This window comes from Podarcis tiliguerta (assembly GCF_965153285.1).
Source record: "Podarcis tiliguerta genome assembly, chromosome: 7".
Taxonomy (NCBI): domain Eukaryota; kingdom Metazoa; phylum Chordata; class Lepidosauria; order Squamata; family Lacertidae; genus Podarcis; species Podarcis tiliguerta.
Genome location: NC_139540.1, coordinates 75,904,079 through 75,914,187, shown reverse-complemented (window position 1 = coordinate 75,914,187; position 10,109 = coordinate 75,904,079). Strand labels below are relative to the sequence as shown.

At 44.2% G+C, this 10,109-nt stretch overlaps 1 long non-coding RNA gene across 1 annotated transcript; it reads left to right on the top strand.

Annotated features, from left to right (window-relative positions):
- The first annotated feature begins 3,095 nt into the window (after positions 1-3,095).
- Positions 3,096-6,959, top strand: LOC310681662. The gene is made up of 2 exons (XR_014513466.1): positions 3,096-3,855; positions 5,935-6,959. It is a non-coding gene; the product is annotated as an uncharacterized lncRNA (long non-coding RNA).
- The last annotated feature ends 3,150 nt before the right edge of the window (positions 6,960-10,109 follow it).

Here is a 10,109-nt window from a genome sequence, read left to right as displayed (position 1 = left end):
AATTGCCATTATAAGAGAACAAATGAAGTATTCATGGTGAGTTCAGGTATCTCTTTTTCTAGAAAAATAGCACTGACCACACCAGGTAAAGGAAAAGGGACTCCTGACCATTAGGTCCAGTCATGACCGACTCTGGGGTTGCAGCGCTCATCTCGCTTTATTGGCTGAGGGAGCTGGCGTTCAGCTTCCGGGTCATGTGGCCAGCATGACTAAGCTGCTTCTGGCGAACCAGAGCAGCGCACGGAAATGCCGTTTACTTTCCTGCTAGAGCGGTGCCTATTTATCTATGTGCACTTCATGCTTTCGAACTGCTAGGTTGGCAGGAGCAGGGACCGAGTGACAGGAGCTCACCCCATCGCAGGGATTCGAACCACCGACCTTCTGATCAGCAAGCCCTAGGCTCTGTGGTTTAACCCACAGTGCCACCCGTGACCACACCAGACAGTGTATTAAAAAAAACCCTCCTACATTACCAAAACTTGTATAATCTCTTAAATCTAGGGTACCTGTCTAATATATTACAATTTTAAACCAGAACCCCAAAGATATGTGACTGATGAACTGAAAGATTCAAAAGCACCCTGAAGAAAACAGGGAAGGTTTTTGAGAAGTGTTTCACTTAAACACTTCATCTGATCTTCATAAAGTATTCATGCTGCACATCATTAACTCCAGACCCAAGTCCATCAGCTGTGAAATTCAATGTTTGCATGCAGAAAACCAAGCCTCTGGCTGGCTTTTATTCATAATATAAATCTGCAGATGCGCCATCCTTCTTAAGATGACATAGTGATTCAGAAAATAAAGGATTGTAAAGATTAAGGGAACTTTGAAGAGAAGAATGTCATTCTTTACAGAGTGCACAGCGCCATTGTCCCCAATTATGCTTCTGAAGGAATGTGTTGGGTTTTGGTGTCTCTCCCCCCCCCCCCATCCATCTCTGAGGACAAAAGCTGAAGGACAGTTTTAAATGAAAGTCTCCTTTAGGAATACAAAATCATGAGCTAGACAGATTCAGCACTGACTGTGCCATGCGAGTGGTGACAAAGAGAGACGGAATACATGCCAATAAAGGATTGAGAAACATGAAGAGGCCATGAAAACAACCCAAAACTGTAGCAGAAGAAGAAAAGGAGGTAGAATACAGCGAGGAGAAAGAGGTTTGTTTCATGTATTCAGAAATGGACAATAAAATTCTCAACAGAGAACACATTATTCCTGCCATTACAAATAAATCTGTAGGCATTGCCATCGCATTTTGCATAAGGCAACTTTTTAATGAATGCTTAGGGCCACTATATGCCATGTTACTCACACTTTGGAAGGAAAAAAGGGTGTGCTTAAAGCAGCCACTTTTATTTTTAAAGAAAAAGCCACGGGGAACAATGTTTGCAATCCGGATTGAGGCCCGCACCTAATTCCTACCCAAAATCACCATATCCAGATGTGATTGCTCAATCAGTAGAGACTGAGCAGGAGAATTTTAATCTGAAGGTCACGGGTTCAAGCCCCATCTTGGGCAAAAGATTTCTGTATGGCAGGGGGTTGGACTAGATGACCCTGGTGGTTCCCTTCCAACTCTGTAAATGGTTCTGTTATTCTGCTGTATCTGAAGGGCTGTTCACAGGGAAGATGGAGCAGATTTGTTTTGTGAGAGATGCTTGTGCTGTGATTCCTGCACTGGAAAGTGTTGGTCTAGAGGGGATTGGTCTAGAATTCTCTGATTCTCTCTGATTCTAGGTAAAGGTAAAGGTAAAGGAAACCCTGACCATTAGGTCCAGTCGTGGCCGACTCTGGGGTTGCGGTGCTCATCTCGCTTTATTGGCCGAGGGAGCCAGTGTACAGCTTCCAGGTCATGTGGCCAACATGACTAAGCCACTTCTGGCGAACCAGAGCAGTGCACGGAAACACCGTTTACCTTCCCGCTGGAGTGGTACCTATTTATCTACTTGCACTTTGACGTGCTTTCGAACTGCTAGGTTGGCAGGAGTCTCTCTCATTCTACTTGCCCCTATATGGCGCTTCTGGAGCTAACATCTAGGAAGGAGGCAATTTTTGATAGAAGACTGCTCTGGGCCAGGATCAGGACCATATTTCAGATCAGGACTATATTTCTCAATCTGGATCAGGACCACATTTCAGACCTGTGCCCCAATGCTGCTTTTTCTTAAAGCAGACCCCCTGAAATCAACTGCACTTAAGTCAGTCCTATTGATTTCTATGGGTCTACTTGAAGTATGACTAAGCCTCGATCTAATGTAGTGAGTTTGACCTAATGTGAAATGTCAAGATGAGCTTCCTGCTTGGGCAAAACAGCCAACCAATTTCAGTAGACCCAGAAGAGCTCTGAGAAGGCTTGGCACATTCCTCCACGGGTCTTGAGATATCCCTGCTCAGAATACCACTTAATGGCGTCTGTGATGTTACATGGAACTGATTGAGCATAGTGACTCTTGAGTGTGAGCTGGAGAGTCCTTCATTCAAATCTTACTGCGTGGTTTTGGGCAAGCCGAAAATTTCAGCTTAAGACCCTCTATATGCAACACTAGAAAAGTAATACACTGGCTTACCTTTCAGGGCTATTAAAAGGATTTGCGAGGTAATGTACATGAACTGATTTTAAGACACAAAATAAGTGCTAAACATCACTACCATTTGAGCATTAGAATTGACCACATTTTATGTGAATGCTTTATAGCTAAATTTAAGAACAATAAAACTGGAAAGACACCAATGGATAACCTAGTTTCCCTCCGCCACAGAATGTTTCCATTATATTATATATTTAGCCAATTCCAATCCATTTTTATTCAGCTTTCAGTGTGTACATTTGTCCTACAGTTCATGTAAATAATAATAATAATAATAATAATAATAATAATAATTTTATTTATACCCCACCCATCTGGCTAGATTTGCCTAGCAGTTAAATAAATAAAAAGGAGGTATATCTTGGGTGTAATCTCCAGATTGTGATGGAAAAAAAGGTGGGACCCAGTTCTCAGGTATAGTTTAGCTAGCCATGTTCCCTACGCATAAATCTGCAGTGCTTTTCTTCTAGAAAAAAGGTGCCAGTACTGAGTACCCTTGAGTACCCCCAGAAAAAGCACTGTTAGGTAGTTCATATTAAAGATCATTGGCAGTGTAATGCTATACATAGGATAGACGTCTACTCAGAAGCAAGTCCCTCCAAGTTCAAGAGCCTTACTCCCAGGTAAGTGAACTTAGGATTGTAGCCTTACTGTGGTTTAGCTTTCTATTAGCCTCTTTTATGCTGTACTTCCCTTTCTCAGCAATCAGAACTGCTGGTTTGCACAGCACACCGAGCAAAGACAATAGAAAATGTCTATGTAAGGTCATCATGGGCTGAACAAGTTCTGGTAGTTCAGCCCCACTCCTTTGACTTTGTGGTCCTCAGTGAGAATTGTTGCCAGGCAACGACCAATTGCCAGCAAGGAAAGACTTGCCTCCATTATGAGCTGAGTGAATTCAAGCTGCTCAGTTCCCACTCCTTTGTCCTCCAAGATTCTCAGTAGGCTTTGCTGCCTCTACGGTTTGAGGGTGAAGGTCAAAATCAGGGCAGACCCAAGAATGAGGGCAGGAAATGTCACCTGAGTTCCTCTGCTTGAAACCAGACTTGCCGTTTTTCATCTGGGAATCTTTTATAAGCCGCTCAGAGAACGTCTCATAAGGCTATAAAGTGAGCTTCCTAGGGTTGATGGGAGTTGTTGAGTTGAGAGAGCTGGCATCCATCTGTCTTGGGAGACGATGGAAGAAAGTGCCTTCAGGGGTAAAGTCAAACCATTGGAGAGTTACTGTCAGGATGCTGTCAGCGGCTGCCAGCTGGTTGCCCAGGTAAGTATAAAGACAAGGGAAAGTTTCTTACCGTCCTTTTTTATTTCAATCTTTACAGAGAGAGGCTATAGAACCCAGCCTCTTGGATAATGGAGTTGTCCCGAGTGAATCTCCACCCCCATCTCTCCCACTTCCTCATTCGTCATTCTCATCATCTCCTCTGTGGGTGCTGCTACATGCCCTCTGTCTTTGAGCTCTTTGCTCTCCTACTTTTAAGGCTTGCCAGGTTCTGGGAGATGGATTGTTTACTAAAGACACCATGTCAGCTGGGTGTTGTACCGGTTCTCCCATGACTTTCCAGCTTTTCCCCTCATCAACCTCTGAGCTGCTACCTCCCTCAACGCCCTGTTGTAAATATATAGTGTCTTCCTCTTCCTCCTCCCTGGAAAGGTCAGGATGGGGAGGCGGTCTTCACCATTCCTCCTCTGCCCAGTCCTTGACAGTTACAGCGCCTGCTGTAGCTGTAGAGACCGATATGGGAGGGACATGTTTTGTTGCAGAGGGTAGATAAAGGTATCCATGTTCTGCTGCTACAGGTGCACCATGGTGTTTTATCTCTTCAAGCTCCTCCCAGGAGTCACTACTCCTCTGGTCACTGTTGTGGATGCATAAACTGACTATTTGTCTCCAGTGATGGGTACTGAAGTTCAACAACACCTAGGGAGCCAATGTTTCCTCACTCCTGCTCTAAATAAATAAATAAAATTAAAACTGCTGCCTGTCCCAGCTTCTCTAGGAACCTACCATGCAGAATATGTAGTTTGATAGTTACCGTATTTTTCGCTCTATAAGACGCACTTTCCCCCTCCTAAAAAGTATGGGGAAATGTGTGTGCGTCTTGTGGAGCGAATGCAGGCTGCACAGATATCGCCGAAGCCTGGAGAGCAAGAGGGATCGATGCGCACCGATCCCTCTTGCTCTCCTGGCTTCAGGGATAGCCACGCAAAGCCTCTTGAGCCTCTTCACTCAAGAGGCTTTGCGTTGCTTTCTTGTTTCTTGTTTTCCTCCTCTAAAATCTAGGTGTGTCTTATGGTCGAGTGCGTCTTATGGAGAGAAAAATACGATAATTGTTTATCTCTATCTCTTTCTCTCTGTCTCTAATGCTTTACAGCTACTGGACAGACATTGTTTACCCATTGTGCCTCTCTCTCTCTCTCTCTCTCTCTCTCTCTCTCTCTCTTCCTTCCTTCCTTCCTTCCTTCCTTCCTTCCACAACCCTCTTTTTTTCCTTTTCTTATTCCCTTACTTACATGGACATTACTTACATCACATTCAGACATTATCCAACAAAATAAACTCATCTCCCAGTTCCAGTCTGAAAGGGTATTTCAAGCTGCCATTCCTGTTTGCCCTTTTAGCTCACTCACTGGTAGATGGAGATATTCTCTTTCGGTTGACACACAGCCACTGCTAGCCTTGTCTGACTGACTGCGTTCTTATCCTGCCTTAGCTCTGCCTAATTTCTATTCATGCTCCCATATGAATACTGCAAACAGCTATTTGGGCCTGGAGAAGCTTCCTGTGACCAGTGGCTGAAAAGGTGCTGAATAAAATTCAAAACATGCAGTCAGTAATAATGAGGTTTTGACAGTGCTACTGATAGTAGCCGGGCTTGAGAAATGATTTTAAACAGATTGCTCCTTGGGGGGAATAAAACATTTTATTTCAACCTGAGTTGCATAGGAGCAGCACTAAAAATAACTTCTATTAACTGTTCCATTCAAAGGAAAATGAATCAAGGAGTAATTACAATGCCTTAAGAAAAAAGTCAAGGATCTCCATCAGTTGGATGCATGGGGATTGTATTTCATTTATATTGTGCTAAAGAGAAGTTGAGCTCCTTATGAGGAGTCCAAAATTCATCAGGCGATTATTGGTCTGTGTTAAATTTAAAATCACGAAATACTCTAGCAGTCAAGTTTCCAAAGATTGAAAGATCCGAAAGTCACAATGCCTAGTACAAGTAAGAAGTAATAGGAACAGATTGTCAAACAATGTTATTCTCTGGCACTTTCAAGTACAGTTTCTTTTGCAAATGTGGTTCACCACTGACAAGAACAATTTTCTTTGTTTCTTCAGCTTCTAAGGACATTCCTTACAGCCCAGTCCTGGCCATAGGCTTCAGCTGCTGCAGTGCAAGCACAAAGGATAATATGTGAAACAACAAACAGCCTTGAGATACCTTAGATGACCAAATTTTGGATGGCAAACACTTTCGTGGAGCACAGTCCATTTCATCATCCAATTCATATTCCTGAAAAAGCAGCCAATCAAGGAGCAGCCAGTTGGCATACAAACAAGGCGAGGAAAGGGTTTTTTCCTGGTATGTTTTGGAGGTTCTGAAAGCACTGCATTCATTCTTTCTTTTTCTGTAGCACCACCAGTGTCCTTCACTCAATACGAGTAGTCAGGTCCCAGCTCTGAGGACTATGTTTGCACTGAAAATATACCTCGGTACAAATATTGTGCAACTCTAAATAAAATCAGGGGGGCAGATGCTACCAGCCAGCTTGATTTGACAACAATTTCACCGAAGGCAATTTAATGAATAAACATTTTTTTTGCAGAGGCAGGACAGTGTGGAAATGCTATCCTAACTTTGGGTAACTGTTGCTTAACAGGAGAAAGAGGGCAGGCAGGTCAGCATGGTGCAAACCCACTGGCAAGGTCACCAAATTGGTCAGCATGGTGCAAACCACTGGCAGGATCACCAAATTGATTCCACTATTGTATTTGCACTGACTTCATTGTCTCACCCCTCTCTCTCCTTGCATAGCTGCTCCACCCCATCTGTTAAGCTGCTTCCCCCTTTTTGCAAGCAGAAACTGTAGGTGCAAACACTACAAACAGGCTTTTTATCATTCCTGGCATTGTTTGCAAGAAAAGAAAAGGAAAAGTGATTCTGCTCCTGCACTAGGTTTGAATAGGACACAACCAAGTTTTAAGAAAAATCGAGAATGGATCTCTTTAATCCATAGTAGATGTTGCTACGACAGTTGCAATGAAAAGGCTAATATGAAGTGCACATCCCTGTATGTCCTTGCCTTTGGTCAGCAGTACCCAAAAGCTAAGGAGAAAATTATTAAAAGCTTGCTTTTCTGATATCTCTTTGTCTCGGTCGTTGTATGGAAAAGAAATGTCACCAATAGGATTGTTCAGGATATAGATTGTCTTGTTCCACACTTCTGACCTACACTGCAATGTTAACATAGATTAACAACTCACGACCTAAGAGGATTATTACAGTTTCTCAGATAAAGCAGGTAATTAATTCCCCGAGGGGACTAATGAAGCCATGTTTTGCTATAATCATGTTTAGTTTTCTGACTGTTTGAAAGGCAGCGCTAAAAACTGGACAAGCGGGGCAACAGCAAAGCATCAGGATGATATTTTACAGCAGGCTCATACCGTTAATCATTTGGTGAATTTCACACTCGACACCGCTGCGTATGAAGTAATCACATTATTGTGTCGCTTCTGGACTATATTTCATGCAGTTTTGTGAGGCAGGCGCCAGCACCCACATAGCACAAAGCCCACAAGAGAGGCTATTGCTCTTTCAAAGTGGGCTGGTCATTGAAAACACAAGGCACTGATCACTTTACAGAGACGGAAATAAGCATTTTCTCCCTTCTCCAGATGCCAGAACATTCAGGAGGCTGGAAGAAGGTATTTGTCCTCACTGTAAACAGTTTTAGGAGTCCCTGAAGGAAATTCTAAGGGGCTTGGAATGTATTGGATTTTTTTCTTTAACGGCTTTTTAACTGGTTGTTTCACAATAAAGGACTATTTTTTTATCTATGTCAGCAAACACTGGCCAATATGGTTCATGGCAGATTTTTACAGCCGTAAAGACTAGGAATTGCCACTGAAGCTCGTGGAGTCAGACCAAGATATGGAGTCCAGGGGCTCAAAGAAGAGAGAAGTGTAAACAACTTGAATTGTGCTCTGGTTCAGATTAAAATCTGAGCTGGAGACAAATTCCTAGATGACCAGGGGCCCCTCACAACCAGTCAGCACCAAACCAGACCCCAGCCACCAACCCTGCCCCACTTCCCTTAAATTCAACTGGGTCAGCCATCGCAGGCAGCTGGACTAAGAGGCTACAGTTTTGAAAACAACTAGAAAGGAGGCGGGGAATGTCCTCCATCAGTAAATACCCATTAGAACAAAGGAGTCCCTGGAGGGAGCTGGGACTTCCTCTTCCACAATACACACCTGTGGTTTGGAGGAGACTTTTTTGTCTCTGTGCAACCTCCAAAACTCAGTGATGTGTCTGTGCATAGTAGATGTGTCCTTCCATAGGGGTGATAAGGGCCTTTGATGTGCATCCTCTCGGTCTCTTTCCCTTACCTGTGTTTGCTTGTCATCATTAGCCACAGCAACCAAGTTTATGAGGTTTGAGGATCGTTCAGCCCGGACACTGAGGTCCAGCGCTGAGGGCCTTCTGGCAGTTCCCTCACTACGAGAAGCCAAGTTACAGGGAACCAGGCAGAGGGACTTCTCGGTAGTGGCATCTTCCCTGTGGAATGACCTCCCACCAGATGTCAAAGAGAAAAATAACTACCAAACTTTTAGAAGACATCTGAAGGCAGCATGGTGGGAAAAATCAGGCTGACCTTTAATTAGTTCAGGAAAGACTCCCAGGCAATTTCCTGAATTTTGAAATAATTTGGCTTATTTCTGAGCAACAGAATGGAAAGCACAGTTGGCTTACTTCCTTCTTCATTGGGACCAGAAACTTGGTTTCTTTAAATAAATTAAAGCTGAGATCCTCAGAGATCTCAATTCTGCATCCAGGCCCACATTCTATACTTTCCCCATGCTCTCAGGACCCAATGTTGGTCCAGAAATCAGGGGTACACTATCTCTAAACATGGAGGGCCTATTTAACCTTTTAATAACTAAACAAAAACCTAACAATACAGTGGTACCTCGGGTTACAGACGCTTCAGGTTACACCCTGCTAACCCAGAAATAGTACCTCAGGTTAATAACTTTGCTTCAGGATGAGAACAGAAATCGCGGGGTGGTGGCAGCGGGAGGCCCCATTAGCTAAAGTGGTACCTTGGGTTAAGAACAGTTTCAGGTTAAGAACGGACCTCCGGAACGAATTAAGTACTTAACCCAAGGTACCACTGTACAGGGAATATGATGAAAGTGTTCGGGAGGAGAACAAATTGGCTCATGGAAGAGTATTACCTGTATTATGCATTAGTTTTGCATGCTGAAGAACTTTAATAAATAATTACTAGGGGGTAATATTAACCAGAGGCAGTGGTGGAGCAACATACTGCAGCCCCCGGAGTAGAGAACAGGTGGGGGCATTGCTGGTGCGTGTCCCAGAGGCGTGGCATGCGTCCTAGGGGTGTGGTGTGTCACCCATGGGGGCATGGTGAGTGGTGTGGGGGTGTGGCACACATCCGGGGTTGTGGGGTGTGTGTGCCGGGAGGGGGCAGCCGTGATGGCACCCTTTCCCCCAAATGGTGCCTGGGGGGTCCACCCCCACCCCCTCTGTATGCCAGTGACCAGAGGTTCAAAGAATATGTGACCTTTCTGACTGGAGCGTTGATTTTAAGAAGAGAAGCTCTCAATTTCTGGCAGTGTGCCTGCCACCCCCCCCCCCAAAGTAGGAGTGTGAGGGTTTGTCCATTTCTTCTGTCTTCCCACTCACTGTCCAAGCAAAACATTCTGGGAACAAAAGAGTGAGGTCAATGAGGAGAATGGATATGCACAAATGAGCCTCTCTCTTTTTGACATACACAATGGAATTGGCATCAGGGCAGCTACAAAATCAGTTTTGACATCTGCTCCTATGTCAACACATTAATTACCTGCTTCTGTTCCTTTGCCTGCAGGCACGTCAGCTGAGGCTTACCCATTCCAACATTTCTTTCTTTCTTTCCTTTCATTAGCCAGCCTTGGTTTTGTAGGAGATCTGTGGCAAGAGAGGCTGGAGGTGTAGAGAAAGACGACATTCAGACCTCAGTATGTTTACTTGCCTTCCTTGTAAAAAAAAATGGGGTGTGTTCTGGAATTTCTAAAGCAATTTTCTCACTCTGGTTTTTTTCTTTTTAGGTAGTTGATTCAAACTTCTTTTGAGAGCCAGTGTGGTGTAGTGGTTAAGAGCAGTAGACTCGTAATCTGGTGAACCGGGTTCGCGTCTTCTCTCCTCCACTTGCAGCTGCTGGGTGACCTTGGGCTAGTCACACTTCTCCGAAGTCTCTCAGCTTCACTCACCTCCCAGAGTGTTT